Below are 22,907 nucleotides of genomic sequence, written 5' to 3' on the forward strand. Positions count from 1 at the left end.
ACATTTATCTGGGTTGAACTCCATCTGCCACTTGTCAGCCCAGTTTTGCATCCTATCAATGTCCCGCTATTAACTCTGACAGCCCTCCACACTATCCACAACACCCCGAACCTTTGTGTCATCAGCAAACTTACTAACCAATCCCTCCACTTCCTCATCCAGGTCATTTAGAAAAATCACAAAGAGTAAGGGTCCCAGAACAGATCCCTGAGGCACACCACTGGTCACCGACCTCCATGCAGAATATGACCCATCTACAACCACACTTTGCCTTCTGTGGCAAGCCATTTCTGGATCCACAAAGCAAGGTCCCCTTGGATCCCATGCCTTCTTACTTTCTCAATAAGCCTTGCATGGGGTACCTTATCAACTGCTTTGCTAAAATCCATATATACTACATCTACGACTCTACCTTCATCAATGTGTTTAGTCACATCCTCGAAATTCAATCAGGCTCGTACGGCATGACCTGCCTTAGATAAAGCCAAGCTGACTATTCCTAATGACGTTATAACTCTCTAAATGTTCATAAATCCTGTTTCTCAAAATCTCCTTCATCAGCTTACCAAACACGGAAGTAAGATTGACTGATTTATAATTTATTGGGCTATCTTGAATAAGGGAACAACATCCTCAACCCTGCAATCCTCCGGAACCTCTCCCGTCCTCATTGATGATGCAAAGATCATCGCCAGAGGCTCAGCAATCTCCTCCCTCACATTCCACAGTAGCCTGGGGTACATCCCTTCCGGTCCGGGTGACTTATCCAACTTGATGTTTTCCAATAATTCGAGCACATCCTCTTCCTTAATATCTACATGCTTAAGTTTTCATTCCGCTGACATTCATCCCTGCAAACGCCAAGATCCTTTTCCATGGGGAATACTGAAGTAAAGTATTTATTAATTACCACTGCTATCTCTATGCACACTTTTCCACTGTCACACTTGCCTGATCCTATTCTCTCACGGTGGATCCATTTCTCTCTGAACCCAATTCTCCTTCCTTCTCCCCACAACCTTTCATGCACTGACTACTCAAGAACATGCATTTTGTGCTTAATAAATGTAATTAATTTAGTTCACTTTGTGGAGAGTTGTTTCACGTTGACACGAAAGTGTATTTTTCTGTTGATAATTATTTAAAAATAAGCTAAATTCAGTCCACTGTGAATCAATGCTGATAAGCAATAGAACTTGAAAACTTCCAGTGGAGCATTCTCTTAAATCCTATTGTCAAGGACTTTTCATGGCCCCTCCTAGATTTACTAATTCCCTTCTTGAGTTCTTAACTGTCTTAAGTGGGCCCCTCATCTATAAAATGGGTGCGCTGACATTGGAGAGAACTCAAAGGTGGTCATGAAAATGATTCCAGGATTAAAAGCCTTGACATTTGAGAGGTGCTTGATGGTTCTGGGATGGACTCACTGTAATTCAGAAGAATGAGCGGTGACCCCATTGAACCGATCAAACGTTGAAAGGCCTCGATCGAATGCAAGTGAAGAGCATGTTTCCTAAGATTGGGGAGTCCAAGACCAGATGACACATCGTGAAAACAGAACGATGCTCATTTAGAACAAAGATGAGGAAGAATTTATTTAGCCAGGGAGTGATGAATCTGCGGACTGTTTTGCCACAGGCAGCTGTGGAGCCCAAGTCTTTCTGTACACTGAAAGCAGAGGTCAATTGATTCTTGATTAGTCGAGGCATGAAGGCATACGGGGAGAAGGCAGGTGATTTGGGATGAGAGAAATATTGGATCAAATAGCAGAGCAGACTCGATAGGCCAAATGGGCTAATACTGCTCCTGCACCTTGTGCTCTTATATCAATCACTGCCTTAAATGCACGCAGTGAGCGAGCCTCTAGAGACACCTGTGGCAGTGATTTCCACGGATTCACCTCTGTCTGCTTCAAGAAATACCGCCTTGACTCTGTTCTAAATGGATATCCCTCTAATTGAACGCGGTTCCACCTGGTCCAAGACACACCACCTCACCCCCACCACCATCATCACCCTGTTAGAAAAGAAAATATCCTGTTCATATCCAGCCTGTCGAGGCCTTTCAACATTCGATAGGTTTCAATGAGATCCCCCTCATCTTCTAAGTTCCACTAAGTACAGGCTGTCCAATCCAGGCAACATCCTTGTAAATCTCCTCTGCACCCTTTCTATAGTATCCACGTCCTTCCTATAGTGAGGTGATCAGAACTGAACTCAGTACTCCAAGTGGGCTCTGACCAAGGTCTTATGGATCTCTAACATTTCCTCACAACCCTTGACCTCGATCCCACGACTCATGACGGCCAACGCAGCATACACCTTCTTAGCAACACGGTAAGCTTTGAGTGCCCCAAGATCTCGCTGACCCTCAACACTGCCACGAGTCTTAACATTAACACTATATTCTGTCTACAATGTGACCTACCGAGATTAACAACATCACACTTATCTGGGTTGAACTCCATATGGCACTGATCAACCCAGTTCTGCATCCTATCGATGCATCACTTTAACCTCTGACAACCCTCCAGACAATCCACACCAAGCCCAATAGTGTAGCATTCTTCACTGTCGTCGAGTTTTTAAACGTCTTCAGAGTCCCATTGCTTCAGCTCTGTTTGGTTTCAAGTTCAGGTTACACAACAATGTGGAAAAAGAGGTTTTGCCCACATGCTGGCAGTGTTACCATCGTGATTTGACAGATTCATTCATTCCTATGAAACAACACATTCCAGTAGTTTGATTATAACAGAATAAGCACCCACCACATTTAACTTACAGAGAATAATAATCTTTGAACATCCTGTAAAATATTTTAGCCTGAATTTAGTATTTGAATACGTTTCAGCAAGCATCTAGTCATGTCGGAAACATAAACTCGATTGTCCTAATTCTCCCTTCCCCCATCCCAGCAACTCCCGAAATTGAAACTACGGCTTTTGACTCAAAGTTCAGAGCATTGTTGATATTTGGTATGCATTCACTGGGGAGAGTGCCAAGAACCCTTTCATTGCAGTGTTGCAACACAACCCTGCAAGGTTAGAAACAAGAGAAAATCTGCAGATGCTGGAAATCCAAGCAACAGACGCAAAATGCTGGGTAAATCCAGCAGTCCGGGAAACATCGAAGGAAAAACATACATTCGATGTTTCAGGGTCAGACCCTTCAGCAGGACGTGAGAAAAAAATAAAACAAATGAAGAGTAGATTTAACAGGTGGGGGGGTGTGGGGGGAGTAATGCCAAGTGATCGTTAAAACCGGGTTGTAGTGAGAAGTTGATTAGTGAAAGAGATACAGGGCTGGAGAAGTGGGAATCAAATAGGAGAGGGCAGGCCATGGAAGAAAGAAAAAGCTGCAGGATCACCAGAGGAAGGCGATGGGCAGGCAGGGAGCTGAGAGGGTAAGTGGAAGGGGCAATGGTGAAAGTGGGGGCATTACTGGAAGTTCAAAAATTTGATGTTCTTGCCATAAGGTTGGAGGTTGCCCAGACGAAGTTTAAAGTAAGGACTCTTCTTCAGTCCGCCAGAAGAAGAGGGCCACCCATGTTAATTCAACTTCCCTTCCCATCCCGCAGTATGTTCTCCTCTAGTGTTGTGATGAAGCCGCCCTCAGGTTGGAGGAACAATACATTATAGACCTCTGGCCTTGGACTCCTTAGCCATTGCAAACATCCAATCCATATTTATTCATTCCAGGTCTTTCAGGGTAAGTTTCAATGGCATTCACTCTCATTCTTATCAGTGTGTACAGGCCCAGGACAATCAACAGCTCCTCATATGGGAACTCTTTTATTCCCTAAATCACTCTCTGTAAACCTCCTCTGAACCCACTCCAATTTCAGCACATCCTTCTTTAACCCTACCTTTTTCCGTAATGTCTGCAAGCTTGGCCTGCAAGTAAAAATGAAGTGAACCCAAATCACAGACCCCTGCAGAATACCACTAGTATGCGGCAGCCGACTATAAAAAGCTCCATTTATACTCATTCTTTCCCTCCTGCCAATGCTCGATGGATCTTTGCATATTTACTGTGAAACCGTTGACCCTTAACTTTCTTTAGAGGTTTTGTCTGGCACCTATCAACGGCCTTCCAAAAATCCCAGTACAGGAACTTCACCAATTCTCCTTTGTCCAGCTTGTTCATTTTCGAAGAATACAACTGATTCACCAGGCAACATTTTCCCTTAAGGAAACCATGCTAACTATGGCCTATTTTATCATGTGTATCAAAGTTCCTCAAAACCACATTCTTAACAATTGTCTTCAAAATCTTCCCAGTCACTGAGGTCAGACTAACAGGCGTGTATTTTCCTTTCTTCTGCCTCTCTCTCCCTTCTTGAACAGTGGAGTGATATTTGCAATTTTCCCGTTCGCCGGAACCATGTAAGAATCCACTGATTTTTCCAAACGTTATTACCAATTCCTTTACAATCTCTTCAGCTACCTCTTTCAGAACCTTGGGGTGCAGACCATAAGCTCCAAATGATTTTTCTTGCTTCAGTTTCCCAAACACTTACTCGGTAGTAGATAGATAGATAGATAGATAGATAGATAGATAGATAGATAGATAGATAGATAGATAGATAGATAGATAGATAGATAGATAGATAGATAGATAGATAGATAGATAGATAGATAGATACTTTATTCATCCCCATGGGGAAATTCAACATTTTTTCCGATGTCCCATACACTTATTGTAGCAAAACTAATTACATACATACATACATAAAGCCAGTTTAAGTATCTTCTGCTTCAGCTTCTCCCTCTCAAATTACAGGGAGAATTCTATCAGATAATGATCACTGCCTCCATAGGTTTCCCTTGCCTTATGCTTCCGAATCAATTCTACTTCATTGCAGAGCACGTAGACCAGAATAGCTGATATAATATTGGGTCCAAACACATGCTGCTCTAAGAGGTAAACTTGTGAACATTTTACAAATTACCCCTCCTCAGATCCATCACCAATCTAATAAGATCATTTGAGCAGAATTAGGCCATTTGGACAATCGAGCCATCTCCATCATTTCATCATGGCTGATCCATTTTCCTTCTCAGCAACAATACCCTGCCTTCTCCCCGTATCCCTTCATGCCCTGACTAACCAAGAATCTATCAACCTGCGCTTTAAATACACCACATGACTTCTCCAGAGCCATCTATGAATTCCACAGTTTCACCTCCCCCTGGTGAAAGAGGTTCCACCTCATCTCCGTTCCGAAAGGATGCCGCTCTATACTAATGCTGGGTCCTCGGATTAGACTGCCTGACGTTAGGAAACATCCGCTCCAAGTCTAATCTATTGGGGTATTTCAACAATTGATAGGATTCAATGAGGTCACGCCCACAATCTCTTGAATTCCAGAGAGTACAGGCCCAGAACTATCAAAATCTGCTCTTATGACGCCGATCAGGCCCGGAGTCATTTCTGTGAACCTCCTTTGAAACCTCTCCAGTGTCAGCACACCCTTCCTCAGATAAGAAGCCCCCAGTGGCTCACAATACTCCAAGTGAAGCCTCAACAGTGGTTTCTAAAGCCTCAACATTACATATTTTATTTTAAATTCTCTTCATCTCGAAATGAATACTAATATCTCATGTGGCTTCCTCACCACCCACTGCACTTGCAAATTACCCTGCAGGATATGCTGCTCGAGGACATCCATGTTCTGCTGCATATCAGATTTTTGGATTTTCTCTCTGTTCGAAAAATATTTTACCCTATCTTCCCAGTCTGCCAGCATTTGAAATCCCCCTTGATGTATTGTGCCGTTCAAGAATTCCAGAGGTTTGGAGCTGGCTGGACAACATAAGAGTACCACCATGATAGGCGCTTTTCACCAGTAGCGACATTAAAGATAAAAAAAAACAATTATGTATGCAGGATATGGGGAACAAAGGATATGGTAAATGTCTTGGCCTTTTAGCTGAGAATCTTCTATTTCTTGAGCAACAATTAAATTTCCAAAATAGAAGAAGATAGCTGAATTATGTCAGTAATTAGACTCTTGGAGACTAAATAACAGTGTGCTTCACGTCAGTAGAAATCTGCTGGAAGGCAGCCTGAGGGGCAGGAGTTACCAACATTTGGATAGGCAAGGATTGATTACGAATAGTCACTGTTGATTTGTATGTGGGATTTCATGTCTCGTCGACTTGATTGATCATTCGTTTTTAAAGAATTCAACTGTGGAATTGACAAGAGGATATGGGCCACAAGGTCATGCATGTCAAGTTGGTCCGGAAGGTTAGATCATATTGGTTTCAACTTGAGCTTGTAGTTTCCAGTAAAATTGACTTGGTGGTATGGGCTAGTTAATGGAAGTAGTATAGGTTTTTTATATAAAATCAGAATAAGGCTTTATAACCAGGAGTGCGCTATTCGGGATATCTGTTGTGCTCTGATCATTACGTCAATGGCAATACCAGCAAGATTGCAGGTGACATCGAATTGGACAGTGAAGTGGCCCCGAAACATCGACTGTTCATTCTTCTCAAAAGAAGCTGTCTGACCTGCTGAGTTCCTCCCGCATTTTATGAGTGTTGCTCAGAGAAGAAGCATTTCAATCATGTCACTTGATTGTTGCCAACCCTGAGGGTGGGGAAGGGAATTCAGACAGAGAGTAACCCAACCACATATGATCCAAACATATTTTAAATGTCAAAATTGAAGAGGCATAGCCCATTTTGGCAGGTTGTTTGACCCCTTATTCCGTGTCTCTGTGAATAATTTCACCCTCAGGTTCCCTTGAAGTATTTTACCTTTCGTCCTTACCCCATGACATCTATTTTTATTTTCACCGAATATCTGTGAGAAACGACGGCTTGCTTTGACCCTATCAATACATCACATAACTCTGCATGCATCTATCAAATCAGCACCCCACCCCCATTCTCAGCAAACCTTCAAGTTGAAAATGGCCGCCCAAGCTGTAGTTCACAAAACAGAAAAATAGTAATTAAACTGCCAACTAAATGAACAAAGTTCATCAACCTCCGTAAAACTTTAACTTCAGATTGAAAACTCGGGAGTGCTCCACAGTGACTGGGATCTGTTCAGTGCAATGCCGGCAAATAGTCGCCATGGTAAGCTCCCCGAAGCTCTGCAATTGGCCAAGATTGGCCGTAAAAAAAAAGCCAAGATGAAAGAGGCATTGATGATGTCAATAGTTAGAGACTTTTACCCAGGGTTGAAATGGCTAGCGCGAGAGTGCAGTTTTAAGGTACTTGGAAGTAGGTACAGAGATGTCAATGGTAAGATTTTTTACGCAGAGTGGTGAGTGCGTGGAATGGGCTGACGGCGACTGTGGTGCAGGCGAAACGATAGGTTCTTTTAAGACACTCCTGGACAAGTACATGGAGCTGAGAAAGCTAGAGGGCTATGGGTAAGCCTAGGTTACTTCTACGGTAAGGACATGTTCGGTACAGCTTTGTGGGCCGAGGGCCTGTATTGTGCTGTGCGTTTTCTATGTTTCTATGTTTCTAAAATGGCCGAACGTCTGCTGTGAAATAACTTAACTAACAACTGTAAAAACACGTACAGGTAGTAGCAGTTTCCTTGACGGTCTGACGTGCAGGTGACGAGCAGGGAGAAAAGCACAAGGGATATTTTTTGCAGATGCTGTAAATCCAGAGTAACGCACACAAAACGCTGGAGGAACTCGGCAAGTCAGGCAGCATCCATGAAACCAGAGTGACTTGTTTAAAATGAGGCAGCACATGGCAGTCGTTTGAGAATGATTGAATAAGTGACCAACACAATAAATTTCCGGAGAATAATAATCTTCTAATGCCCAATACAAAAGTGTTGGCTTGGTAAGTTGATGTAATATATAAATAAATATATACATATAAATAAATAAATATATATATATATACATTTCAACAGACATGTGATCGTCAAGAAAACATTAACTCGGTTACCTTACCTCCCCTCCCCCACCCCATCGCTTCGCCTACGCTACCGAAAGTGAAGCGACAGTTTTAGACTGAAAAGTTCTGAATATTATTGCCATCGTAGACGATCCAATTTCAGCTTTTAGACATTAATCAGGGAACGTTCCAAGAACACTGTTTCACAGTGGTATGGCAAAGCAATATTGCAAAGAAAGATCTTTACTTCATGGGGAAGGGGGAAGATTCCAGATATCGTTTTTAAACGTCTCAGACCCGAAACTGTTGGGGGTAGGGGGATTCAACTGCACAGGATCAAAGTTAGCTGCCGAGTATTGTAAACTTAGCCATCTCCATCAGCTGCACTAGACTCCATAGTATCCGGGTCAAGGAGTGGTGCCTCAGAAAGGCGGCGGACATCACTAAAGACTTTACAAGCCAGGACATGCCTTGTTCCCATTGCTACCGTCAGGTAGGGGGTACAGAAGCCTTAAAGCACACACTCAGCGATTCAGGATCAGCTTCTTCCCCTCTGCCATCCGATTCCTAAATGGACAATGAACCCCTGAAAGCACCTCACTACAAGTTGTCTTTATCTCTGTATGACTGGTTTAATGTATCTATTATATATACACAGCAAGATCTGTATTAGCTGCTGCGTTAAAAAAAACGCAATCATGTCAAATGCCGGTGATATCAAACCCGATTTTGATCTTCTGTCATGTTCTTACTGCCCAGTTCATGAAAAGACATGTTTTGAAATAGAACTGTATCTGATCTGAACTTGCTCACTTATCAGCTACTCTGCATCTCTTTCCAGCTCAGCCTCGCACGCAATTTACAGTCGCTTACAATCTTGGATATGTTATTTTCTTTTACTTCCTTATCCAGATTGTGAATGTGTCTCATGGATATCTGAATTCAAAAGCCCTGATCCCAGTGGTCCCTCGCAACATACTACAAGGTCGTTGGACATAACCAGAACTAGGATTGGCCAAATATTTCACAATTCTTATATCAACCTCTTCCACGCACCGAACGAATGACCATGGAAAACTAAAGAGAACGGGCTTCACTAATTTGTTTTTATCCTCATATAAATCAGGACATAGAAGAGGAGTTGCTATTCTCATCTCAAGCAAGCTAAATTTTGAAAAAGTATTCGAAATGGGAGAGAAGGAGGGCAGACATATTCTGGTAAGGGGGAATATAGACGGAAATCCAGTTACTTTATTAAATATATATGCACCCCCAGGAAGTGGTATCAGTTTCTTCCAGAAAATTGCCAATATTGTGGTAACGGAAACAGAAGGTCTCTTGATATGTGGGGGAGACTTAAATTTACAATTGCAACCGAAGTTAGACTTTTCCAATAGAAAAACTTATGAAACAAAGCCCTTACATAAGAATGTTAACACACTTTTTCAGGTTGTTGGTTTAATTGATATATGAAGGGACCTTTTCCCGACAGAAGGTGATTACACTCATTATTCTGCGCCCCACCCCCATTCCGTATATACAAGAGTAGACTATTTCACAAGATTTGCAAAAGATATAGACAAAATAATCACGTATGGAAGTTGGACAATAGATGTAAGTCACCATGCACCTATATATTTATCTGTTGATTTTGAACTACAACCAAAAATACAATGCGGAAACTAAATTCAAGTCTGGACAATTTTAAGGAACAAATTAAACAATAAATTGGTCTTTGCTTAGAATTCAATGATAATGGAGAGGTTTCACCTCCCATTCTATGGGATACTCTGAAGGCTGTCTTAAGAGGGAAAATCATAGCAATATTTTCATATAAGAAAAATAATGAGGAATAAAACATTACAGGAATTACAAAATCAGTTGAAGGAACTAGAAAGAACACAAATTGAGTTTGGCACATTATACACAAGAGGAATTTTTTTTTAAAAGGATTGAAGTTAATAGTATGGCTGCACACGAAATCAGGAAAAAATAATATTTCTAAAGCAGTGACACTATGAAAGTGGATCTAAATCTATGAAAATACTGGCGTCGAAACTGAAGAAAAAATAGCAGAAAATACAATTCATAGAATGAGGGATCTAAGAAAAAAAGTGATAAAAAATAAGCTAAGTGAAATTCAAGAAGCGTTTGAAATGTTTTACAGAACTCTATTTTTCCAAAGTTCCAGGGGGAAGCATAACCCAGATTGACATCTTCCTGAATTATCTAGAGTTACCCACTTTAAGCGAAGAACAAAATAGAACGATGATTGCTGACATAAATGAAGCTGAACTAACAGCAGCAATTGATAGGCTTAAATTAAGCAAGTCGCCAGGATCAGATGGATATACGGCAGAGAGATATAAAGAATTTAGAAATCAGTTAATTCCTCTTTTCATCCCCACACTGAACTCGGCTCTAAGAAAGGCACAAATGCCACCCAGATGGAAGGAAGCGATAATCTCAGCTATACCGAAGGAAGGCAAGGCTAAAATGGAATGTGGGTAATTTAGACCAATACCTGTTCTTAATGCGGATTAAAGAATATTTACCTCTATCATGGACAAACGATTAGAAGATTTTCTACCCACAATGATACATAATGATCAGACAGGTTTTATACAACAACGCCAAACACATGACAATATACGAAGAATGCTTCACATTATGGATCGTATAAAAAAATAAAATCGAAGCAATAGTGATAAGCGTGGACGCTGAAAAGTTATTTGAGCTGGTTAATTGGAACTTTCTCAACAGAGTTTTACATCGATTTGGTCTAGATGATACAATTATTGAAACTATACAGGTTCTACTATATGACAATCCTACTGCTAGGATTAAAATCAATGGATATTTATCTAATAGTTTTACCCTAGAAAGGGGCATAAGACAGGGTTGTACATGGTCACTGGTACTCTTCGCATTATATCTGGAACCATTAGCTCAATACATCAGATCAAGTGAAGATATCAGGGGAATTACTATTAAAGGGACAGAGCATAAACTGGCCTGTTACGCGAATAACATTTTGATCTATCCAGGGCAACCAACACACTGTTTACTAAATTGATGCAATCCTTTAAACAATATGGCCAATTATCAGGATACAAGATTAACATAGAAAAAAACCCAATTACTTTCATATAACTATAGTCCACCAAGATAAATCGAAAGTAGATATCCCTGGGCATGAAAACTGAGTCTGTCAAATATTTGGGCATCATTATGCCAAAAGATTTGGCAAAATTATCAGAATGCAAATATCAGCCTCTATATAAAAAATTAAGGAAGATATAACAAGATGGAACCAACTTCCTTTTCGTGGTCTCAGTTCAAGGATTGAATCTATTAAAATGAATATACTTCCCAGACTACTATATCTCTTTCTACCCTACCAATAGAGATTAACCAAAATCAGTTCAATGAATGGAACAAGAAGTTCTCAAGGTATATTAGGCAAGATAAAGGCCTAGAGTTCGTCTCAAAACTTTGCAATTAGCCAAGGAAAAGGGGGGATGGAGCCTACCTTAGCTTAGAGATTATTACTTTGCAGCATAATTGAGAGCTGTGATATGCTGGTGTAACCCATCACATGACGCTCAATGGAAAAGCATTGAGGAGAGGATACTTTCCATCCCTATACAGGCAATTTTGGCTGATAACAACCTACAAAGTTACATAAATACTATTGATAACCTTTGGGTGAAATGGACTCTTAAAACATTGAAAACTACTATAAAAGAATATAAACTAGAGAGAGACATTGCAATTCTTAAATGGTGTGCATATGACTCAGATTTTACGCCGAATAAACTGGATGCTAGACTTAAGAACTGTACAGCTCAAGAAATAACAGCTACTTGCAACATAATGAAAGAAGGAACACAGTTCATTTTTGAAATGCTCAAAGAGAAACACTTATTGGAAAAACAATACTTTTATCGGTATTTACAGATGTGACAGTATTTTAATTGGACGATTAAAATGTAACCAAGCAAGTACATGTCGGATAGAGCTATTTAGAAAAGCATACAATTCAGATAGCGGTAGTAGAATCATTTCAAGCGTGTATAAGGGTTTGTCAAATCTTAAAACACACTCGACTTCATACATTAAAACAAATTGGGAGAAGGAAGAAGGGATAATAAAATCTGGGGAAGAATGGACAATAATATGGAGATATTAATGGAACTGTACCAGTTCACAGAAATGGAGAGAGTTTGGGTGGAAAAACTTGATTAGATATTTTACTACACCCTCTCCGAAATCCTATTATGATAGTAACATCACTGTTTGCTGAAGAAATTGCGGAAGTCAAAATGCAAATTATTATCATATTTTTGGGACTGCCCTGTTATCAAAAACTATTGGAGGGGGTTAAACAATGCCCTATAAGACATCTTTAAATGTGAAATACCTTCAGAGAGTAAGATCATATATTTCCGCTATATCCCTCAAGAATGGTTGAAAAGAGAAAAATATTTAAGGAATATACTGTTAGTGGCTGGTAAAAAGGCCCTTACAAGGACATGGCTATCACAGGAGACCCCAATTTTAAATTTCATTGCAATGAAATTACAATGGACATTTATAAAATGGAGAAGATAGCAGCATCTGCTAATCATAAGTTGGAACAATTTGATTCATATTGGGAAAAATGTTTTAACTAAATAACACCTCATAGGCCTGATTTTATTCTCACAAGTCAATAAATATGTTGTAAAAAAAAGATCACTCCCTACTTTGTACATCGTTTTCTTATTTCGATTGTTCTTTCTCTCCTCTCATTTCTATAAGTGTATACGTCAGATAAATCTTATGTGGAGATTTGTGACAAATGTAATTATATGATATATATGTATAGTATCTGAAATACATCTTATGGAAATGTTTGTTTGATGATAAACTTCAATAAAAAATAAATTACAAAAAAAAATAAACGAAACGGTCCATCTTTCAGACTATGGGAGGAAAACAGAGGACCCATGTATTGCACGGGGAGGACGTACAGAGACTCCAGAATGGCCCTAGAATTGAACTCGAAACTCTGGAACACCCTGGGCTATAAGAGCGCCGCACAAAATAGCTGCGCCACCGTGGCGGCAGCAAAAATATACTTCTTTTGTTTTATTTTATTTAGTGATGCAACATTCAAAGATGCAGATTCAAAGAGCAGTGCAGAGAAAACGACCAGACATCAGCTGTGAAATAATTTAACTTCCACCTTAAAAAAAATACGCTTCGTGTCAGTTTTGTTGGGGGTCTGACGTGCTGGTGAAGAGCAGTGAGAAAATCACAAGGGATATTTTTTGCAGGTGCTGTAAATCGGGGGTAACGCATACAAAACGCTGGGGGAATACAGCAAATCAGGCACTATCCATGACACCAGAGAGAATTGTTTAAAATGAGGCAGCAAATGTAAGTCGTTTCACTAAGGCTGAATAAATAAACAAAACATTAAATTTCAAGTGAATAGTAACCTTCGAATTTCCAATAAAAAAGGTGTTAGCTTGGTAAATTAATAGTTCAATAAATATATACATTTCCACAGATATGCGATCTTCTACGAAGTATTAACTCTGTTACCTTCATTCCCCAACCCTCCACCCAGCTGCTACCGAAAGTGAAATGACAGCTTTGGAATGTAAAGCTCAGTATTTTATTGACATCGTAAACGAACCAATTTCAGTTTTTAAACATCAGTTAGGGAGCAATCCAAGAATACTGTATCACGGTAGTGTTGCAAACCAACCTTGCAAAGAAAGGTCTTCAATTCGGGGGGGGGGGGTGGAGAAAGTTCAAGATATCGTTTCTAAACGTCTCAGTGCCGAAACTAACGCGAATGCAAATATGTTCTATTTGAACATTGGAACCGAAAATCCAGATATCAGATTTAAATCAAATTCCTCAAATTTGTAAACACCAGGTGTTCTGCAGACGCCAGTAAAACAGGAGAAAAACACAAAAAATGCAGAAGCAATTCGTCAGGCGAGGCAGAAGAGTAAAGAGCGGACAGTTCGCGCTGAGACGCTTTATCAGGACTGGAAAGGAAGGGTTAAGGAGCCGGAAAAAGATCGGGGAGGGGAAGGTGATAGATGAAACCAGGCAAAAGAAAATATTTGGCAGGGGTGAAGTTTGAAAGTGAGAAGCTTCAGGGTGATAGTTGGTGAATATAAATGACTGTTTTTTAAAAAAAGGAATCTGATAATAGAGTTGAGGGGATCATTTGAGAAAGTGTATCGGAGAAGTGTAATGAACCTCTCCGAAAGATTTTCGATCATAATAAGGCAGTGTGTGATGCAGACTAAGATGGACTGAGCGATAAAACATTGAGCTGAAGCCATATACATGTGAAGTGATGCGTTTCAGACAGGAATGAACATGTACAATGACTTGCAAGACCTTAGCACTTCTTCAAAAACAGTGTGGTTTTCATAAACTGTGAACTTCCCCAGTTTAAAAAATGCGGTGACTGGCTCATGAGGGATTTTGAAGCATTGAAAAATCCTGTGCCCAAAGGACGGCTGTAGATATTACCGATGTGGACATCATTAGCAACGCCTTTGACAAGAGCGCCAATAATAGTCAGGCCCGGGAAGGTAGAAGACTGTGGATCTAATTTAAGCAGGATGTTGGGAAGCAAAATTGACTCGCAGTGACAACAGTATGTTGTGCCACTGTCATATCGTCTTCTGGTCTCTCACAGAATCAGAATTTGAGGCGATTTGTTCTGTATCCAAAAGCAATGACGCGTTTCTACAGATGTACTGTGCAGAGCATTGTAACTGGCTGCACCACATTCTATTATTGGGGGTGGGGTGGGAGATGAGATGGACTACTGCAAAGTAAGCTGCAGAGATTCTTCCCCTCTGCCATCCGATTTCTAAACGGGCAATGAACCCATGAACGCACCTCACTACTTTTTTTCTTTATTTTTGTACTACTTGTTTAAGTTACCTGTTTAATATATATATAAATACTGTACTTAACAGATTTCTTTTTCTGCCTAATATCATATTTCCTATTGTACTGCGACCGCAGTATTAACCATCACCAAGATCACCATCACGCGACACTGTATTTCATCTGTCTCTACTTTATCTCATTCTCCTAACCTGTCTAAGTCCTTCTGTAGCATCTCTGCTTCCTACAAACTGTCTGCCGCTCCACCTATCTTCATTTTGCCGGCTGGCAACTCTTACAAAAATCCGTCAATTCCATCATCTCAATCATTGATATATAACGTAAATAAAAACTAAAAGTCAGCCCCGACACAGGCCCTGCAGAATACCAATATCCTCCAGCAGCCAAACAGAAAAGGTTCAATTTATTCCTCCATTTTCCCTCCTGCTAGTCAGCTACTGCTTTATTCATGATAGAATCCTTTCTGTAATGCCATGCAACTGGTTCAGCCGCTTCATATGCGGCACCTTGTCAAACGGCTTCTGAAAATCCAAGTACACAACATCAACCGAGTCGCCTTTCTTTATCCTGCTTTTTATTTCTTCAAAGGATTCCGACTGATTTGTCAGGCAAGACTTTCCCTAGAGGAAACCATGCTGACAGCGGCCTATGTTATTATGTGCCACAAGTACCCTGAGAACTCATCATTAATAACTGCCTCCAACATCTTCCCAGCTACTGAGGTCAGATTAACTGACCTATTAAGTCATTGGGAATATTTCAACAGGTGCTCGATAGGTTCGTGATTAATAAGGCCTTCAAAGATTAAAAGTGGAAGGCAGTTGACAAATAACAAATCAGTCATAGTTGACTAGCACTCTATACTCGATGGGCCAAATGCCACAATTCTACTACTCATGTTCTTCTAGGCTCTGGTAATAAAGTTGCAGTGGTGTTTTTGAATACATGTTTTCATCATTTGCATCCTTATTTGGTTTGCAAGGAATTGCGCACACACCCTGTCGATGCCCTCCCCTCTCCACGGTCAAGGCATGGAATGGCATTCCCCAAACATCCACAGTCAACTGGTGACTCATGCCATCCTAATATCTTGCAGTTCAGGTCCCTGATCAAAAGAATCCATACCCACACACGCCATCATAATGAAAAAAAAATCAAACACTTTATATTTTAAAATGAAACATATAAGAAGTAAAGAATATTTGCAATTAATCATCATTGAGACAATTATCTGTCCAGCACTGGCAAGCTCTCCGGCTGCTCCTCATTTTGAATGCCAAAAGGACAGACCGGAAGTCAAAAGGGTTGGCTTGGCTCCATTGGTAAAAAACTGAAATAAAATCATTAGAGAGAAGGGACATGGTGTCGGAAGTTGTTGAATAAGGATCTGCAAGGGTAAAAAGACCCTGATGGGAGTTATTTACAGAGCCCCATCAGTAGTAAGGATTTTATCTACAAGTTACAACAGGAGATAGAAAATGCATGCCAAAAGGGTCAGGGTACAGTGGTCAATGGGGATTTTAATACGCAGTGAGATTGGGAAAAACAGGTTGGTGGGGGATTCTGAGAGAGGGTAATTCCAGAATGCCTACGATGAGTTTTTCTGAGAGCACCAGGGGATCAGTTATTGTGAATTGAGTGTTGTGCAAAGAACCGGAATTCATTAGAGAGCTTATGGTAAAATAACCCTTCCGAGGAAGTGATCTTAATATAGTTGATATCTGAGGACAAGCATCTGATCAGATGTATCAGAATTGCAATGGACTGAAGGAGCATGTGAGGGAATTTGGCAGAAATGAATGGAAAAGAACTCTGGCGTGGATGACAGCGATTTCTGGGATTTCTGGAACCAGCTTAGAAGACACAGAATTTTATATATATCCCAAAGAGGAAGGAGTATTCTGAAGTCAAGATGACACAACCATTTCTAACAGGTGAAATCAAAGCCAACATAAGACCCAAAGAGAGGACATACAATGCAGAAAACTTAATGGGAAGTTAGAGGATTCGGAAGTTTTAAATACCAACATAAGTCAATGAAAAAGTCCTTATGAAAGTGAAAATGGAATATGAAAGACAGCTGGCCAATACTATTAAGAAGGATACAAACAGCATCTTCAGATATGTAAAATATATAAAAGAGACAAGAGTGGATATTGGGCCACTGAAAATAATGCTGGAGAGGTAGCAACGCAAAAAAAAAAAAAAAATTTTGCATGACTCTTCACAGTGAAACTTACTGGAAGACTGGTGGAAGATCCAGGTATCAGGCACTAAGAGTGTGAAGTTACTGTCACAGGGAGAAGGTCCCTGAGAAACTGAAAGGTGTGATGGTAGATAGGTCACCTGGACCAGATGATGTATACGCCTGAGTTCTGAAAGAGGTGACACTGAAGATATTGTGGAGGCTTTAGTTCTGATCATTTAAGAGTCACTAGATTCTGGAATAGTTCTGGGAAGACTGGAAAATTGCAAATGTCATATCACTCTTGAAGAAGAGAGAGAGGCAGAAGAAAAGAAGTTATAGGCCAATTGGTCTGATCGTAGAGTATGGGAAGATGTCGGAGTCGAATGTTAGGGATGTGGTTCTGGGGTACTTGGAGGCACGTGATAAAATAAGCCATAGTCAGTTTAATTTCCTCAAGAGAAAATATTGCCTGAAAAGTCTGGAATTCTTAGAAGAAATAACAAGCAGGATAAACAAAGGAGATTTGGTTGATGCTTTGTACTTGTATTTTCAGAAGGCCTTTCGCTAGGAGTTAGACGTGAGGCTTCTTAACAAGCTACGAGTCCATGGTGTTACTGGAATGATTCTAACATGGATACAGCAGTGGCTAATTGGCAGGGGGCAAAGAGTGGGAAGAAAAGGGTGCCTTTTCTAGTAGCCTACCGGTGACTAGTGGTGTTCCACAGGGCTGTGAGTTGGACACGAATCATTTTACATGATATGGCAATAATTTCCATGATGGACTTGATAGAATTGAAGCGAAGTTTACAGATGATACGAAGATATGTAGAGTGGCAAGCAATTTTGAAGAAATAGAGGGGCTACAGAAGGATAAACAGATTAGGAGCATGGGCAAAGAAGCGGCAGATGGAATGCAGTGTCAGGGAGTATATGGCTATGCACTTTTTTAGAAGAGATGGAAGAGTTGACTGTTTTCTAAATGGAGAGAAAATACAAAAATTTCAGGTATCTGCCACCTTCAGAAGTTTTCTGATGACTCTGCCACAGTTGGATGCATCAGCAAAGGAGATGACGCTGAGTGCAGGGCGACGGTGGGAAACTTTGTCACATGGTGCGAGCAGAATCATCTGCAGCTTAATGTGAAAAAGACTAAGGAGCTGGTGGTGGACCTGAGGAGGGCTAAGGCACCGCTGACCTCTCTTTCCGTCCAAGGGGTCAGTGTCGACATGGTGGAAGATTGCAAATACCTGGGAGTACGAATTGACAATAAACTGGACTGGTCAAAGAACACTGAAGCTGTCTAGAAGAAGGGTCGGAGCCGTCTCTATTTCCTCAGGAGACTGGGGTCCTTTAACATCTGCCGGACGATGCTGAGGATGTTCTACAAAGCTGTGGTGACCAGTGCTATCACGTCTGCTGTTGTGTGCTGGGGCAGCAGGCTGAGGGTAGCAGACACAAACAGAATCAACAAACTCATTCGTAAGGCCAGTGATGTTCTGGGGGTGGAACTGAACTCTCTGACGATGGTGTCTGAAAAGAGGATGCTGTCCAAATTGCATGCCATCTTGGACAATGACTCCCATCCACTCCATAATGTACTGGTTAGGCACAGGAGTACATTCAGCCAGAGACTCATTCCACGAGATGCAACACCGAGCGTCATAGGAACTCATTCCTGCCTGTGGCCATCAAACTTTACAACTCCTCCCTCGGAGCGTCAAACACCCTGAGCCAATAGGCTGGTCCTGGACTTATTTCCACTTGGCATGATTACCTCATTATTACTTAATTATTTATGGTTTTATATGGCTATATTTCTGCACTAATCTTGGTTGGTGCGGCTGTAACGAAACCCAATTTCCCTCGGAATCAATAAAGTATGTCTGTCTGTCAAAGGGATTTGGGGGGTTATCTTTATGTAGGTTTCTCTTAAGTTAATTTTCAGATTGAGTCTGCGGTGAGGATGGCGAATACGATGTTTGAATTCATTTGAACAGGACTGGAATACAAAAGGAAAGACATAATGTTGAAACTATGTAGAGCACTGATGAGCAGAACTGGGCCGCTTATGGTAGAACGGATGTGCTCAATTGGGAGAGGGTTCAAAGCAGATCCACGAAAATGTTTCCAGGATTGAATGGCTTGTCATATGATGAGCGTATGTTTGCCTTGTGTCTGTATTCGTCAGAATTCAGAAGTATCAGAGGTGACGTAATTGAAAGCTGCCGAATAGTGAAAGGTCTTGATAGAGTGGATGTGAAGAGAATCTTTCCTGTGGTGGGAGCGTCCAACACCAAATGGCACAGCCGCAGAAGAGAAGGGTGTCCTTACAGAAGAGAGAAGAAGAGGAATTTCTTTAGCGAAAGAATAGCGAAGCTGCGGAATTCATTGCCAGAAGCTGCTGTGGAGGCCAAGTCTTTAGGCATACTTAAAGCAGAGGTTGATGGGTTCTAGATTGGTCAGGGCGTGAAGGGAAACGGGGAGACGGCGGGACATTGGGGCTAAGAAGAAAATTGGATCAGCCATGATGAAATGTCAGATCAGACTCGATATGCCTAATGGCCTAATTCTGCTCCTGTATCATATGGCCTTATGGTCTTTTGACATGCGGAAGGGGAGTAGGTGTTGAAGAAGCATTGAGACTGCTGAAGAACTTTGACAGATTAGGAGAATGTGCAAAGAAATGGCAGATGGAATGAAGTGTCAGGACAGATAGGATCCTGCACTTTGTCAGGAGTAATAAAAGCTTAGAACATTTTCTAAATCAGGGGTTGACAAACCTGTTTTGTGCCCTGGGCCAATAATATTTACAAGGGAACCAACATTTTAAGTGGAAACTTCAGACATGCGAGGTGCAAAATGACATGGGAGTCCTCGTACAGAATTCCTTAAAAGTTATTTTGCAGGCTGATTCAGTGGCGAGGAAGGGAAATGCAATGTTTTCGTTTATTTCAAGATGACTAGAATTAATTTTGAGGCTTTATAAGGAACTGGTAAGGCCTCACTTGGAATACTGTGAGCAGATTTGGACTCCTTATTAAAGAAGGGATATGCTGATATCGGGGAGTTCAAATGAGATTCACGAGAATCATTCTGGATGACCACAAGATGAATGATTGATAGCTCAGTGCCTGGACTCATTGGAATTCGGAGGAATGAGGGGGCATCTCATTGAAATATCTTGAATGCTGAAAGGTCTAGATAGAGTAGATGTAGACAGCACAGTTACACTGCGGGAGATACTAGGGCCGGAGGGCACAGTCTGCGAATGGAGGGACGTCCATATAGAATCGAGATGAGATGAGTAGGAATTTATTTAGCAGGAGAGTAAATCTGCAGAATTCATTGACAAGGCCTGCTGTGGAGGTCAGGTCAGAGAGAATATTTACGGCAGAGTTTGACAGATTCTTGATTGGTCAGAATGTGAAGGGTAACGGGAAGAAGGCAGGATATTGGGGCTGAGAGGAAAATGGATCAGCCATGATGAACTAGTGGAGTAGAGACGAAGGGCCAAATGGCCTAATTCTGCTCCAGAATCATACGGTCCTATTGCTATTGTGTTGCGATTCGTCTTGCTCCTGAATTCAGGGCATGGGGTAAAGAAAGGCCGTGGGTATGCCTTGGGGACTCAAGCAAAGCAAGGTCAATGGAATCTGAATTTTGCACACTCTGTGAACAGAGGCAGGTTGTGTCAAGATAACGAGACGTTGTAGAGAGTGAAATGTTACAAGTTTTGAGTGGATGTGCTCTTTTCGGATTTCAAGTGTGTGCTCTTTTCGGATTTCAGGGATTGCTCTTTTCGGATTTCAGGGATGTGCTCTTTTCGGATTTTAGGCAGATTAACCATGTCCTTTTAATTGGAGCACAAATCTTGGGGATTAAAATCACTTATCTGCAATACAGAACAATGCGACACAGCAAGAGCCCCCCCCCCCCCCCCACCCCCCGGGCCCCGGGCGCCAAAGAGTATCTTCCAGTTACGAAAAAAAAACGATGTTGTGCTGAGCTAAATATACTGGTAATTAAATGCCCAACTTTCCTGATCCTTCCCGTCTGTGTGTGGCCAAGTGGTTAACGCCTCGCTCTAGTGACCTGAAAGTCGCTAGTTCGAGCCTTGGCTGAGGCTGCGTGTGCGTCTTTGAGCGAGGCACTTAACCAAACATTGCTCTGCGGCGACAGCGGTGCCAAGCTATGCTAATGCCCTTCCCTTGGACAGCATCGGTGGTGTAGAGAGGGGAGACTTGCAGCATGCATGGGCAACTACTAGTCTTCCACAAAGAAAACCTTGCCCAGGCTTGCGCCCTAGATAAACCATGGTCTATCGAGACTAACGGAGGCCTACTACAATATCCAGATCATTGCAACTGGAATTGGTTTATTTTTCTCACAGGTACTGGCGTCGATTCAAAAGCCTGTCTAGCAACACAAACTCTAGCAACATCTCTAGGGAAAAAAGTCCAAAACGCCGACGGCATTTTTTTTTTCTATAGATGCTACCTGGCCTGCTGAGTCCCTCCAGCATTCTGTGTGTGGGGCTTTGATTTCCAGCATCTGCAGATTTTCCCTGGCGTTTGTAATTCGATACTGTTCACACAGATCATTTCATTGTACACAGCGAATTGAGACAGGAAAACGCCGGACAATCTATAGGGAAAGGTCAATCAAGTTTGAGAATAAGATCCCCTCCATTACACGCACATTCAGCTGCCGGGGCGGAGCCTCTGAAATGCCTCGAATATATTTCTCCCTACGCCATCTTATATTTCGACCCTGCGAGAAAGACATAGGGCAAATACTCAATGCATACCTCTCTTAATTTTATAAACCCCTATGAAGTCTTCACTCAGCCTTCATCGCTTCAGAGAAAACCACCCACGTTCACCCAATCTCTGCTGTCAACAATGCTACATACAGTGTGCACCTATTTCCCAATTACTCCAGCATTAGTAGGCCAGGTCCCACAGACTGAAGAAACGGTGGATTTAGCATTCATCGTCTCTTTGAATATTTCGACCTTGTCCTGGCATTGGAAATTGCGAAATTGAGCAGGGAATAGAGGAACTCGAAGACGGATACTAAACACAGAGGTTTTGACTTCAGTCCTTTGCCGTAACGATACACATAACCTCTATTAAACGATCACTGAACTGCAGGTAAAACTAATTATTCTCTTACCTGTGGTAGAAAGGTGGGACTTTCACTTGGCAAAGTTTCAGAGTTTTCCGTAAAGGCAAAGCGACCCTTGTTTTCACTTTCCTCATAAAATCGGCAGAGCTGATTTAAATGGTGCAGCCGGTCGAAGAAGCCGAGCTAGTTTCCTGAAATAGTGATAAGCGATCTGTAAAGATTTGCATTATTCCGAATGCTGGACGCTCCGCCCATGGTTATCACAACGCCCTTGTTTATGTCGCTTCTTCTCCAGCTGGTTTAGGCCCACGCTGCCCCAGGTTGCTCTCTGCTGGTAAAATAAAACAAGTCCATATGTTTTTAATCAGGACGAAACTGAGAACGGGAAGTGATCGGATTCTAGGCGTTTCACGTAATTCGGAGTGAAGGACCGACTGGACTGTCGTCATTTATGCTAAAAGGCATTTAAACTGAGCGCGAACTTTTGCTCCGTGGAATCGTGACTGGGGCAGCTTTGATGATGAGTTTAAAGTCCGGGTTTACGATTGTCCTATGGACTTAAATGCCGCCTTGCTCGAGTGTTTTTGAATTGACTTCTTGGAGCATCGATGCGGTGTCGGATACAAATTTCTCAAACTCATGGTCATTTTGTAAGGAAAACTGTCACTGCGACGTTTCCCTGGAAAGTTTAATGATGATGATAAATATAATGGGAAAATAAAGTGCATGCCATGTAGCGAGTAACCGGGTACTATTTGTTAAGGTATCAGCAATTTCGATAAGTAC

At 41.5% G+C, this 22,907-nt stretch overlaps 1 protein-coding gene across 1 annotated transcript in view; it reads right to left on the reverse strand.

The window, feature by feature from the left end:
• Positions 1-22,293, reverse strand: part of LOC140721449 (NACHT, LRR and PYD domains-containing protein 14-like) — a 66,096-nt gene extending 43,803 nt beyond the window's left edge. The window contains exon 1 of the mRNA XM_073036270.1: positions 22,170-22,293. The gene's annotated coding sequence lies outside the window, so the exon portion shown is untranslated. The remainder of the gene's footprint in view (positions 1-22,169) is intronic.
• Positions 22,294-22,907: the final 614 nt, after the last annotated feature.

This window comes from Hemitrygon akajei, unplaced genomic scaffold (genome assembly GCF_048418815.1).
Source record: "Hemitrygon akajei unplaced genomic scaffold, sHemAka1.3 Scf000055, whole genome shotgun sequence".
In the NCBI taxonomy this organism is placed as follows: domain Eukaryota; kingdom Metazoa; phylum Chordata; class Chondrichthyes; order Myliobatiformes; family Dasyatidae; genus Hemitrygon; species Hemitrygon akajei.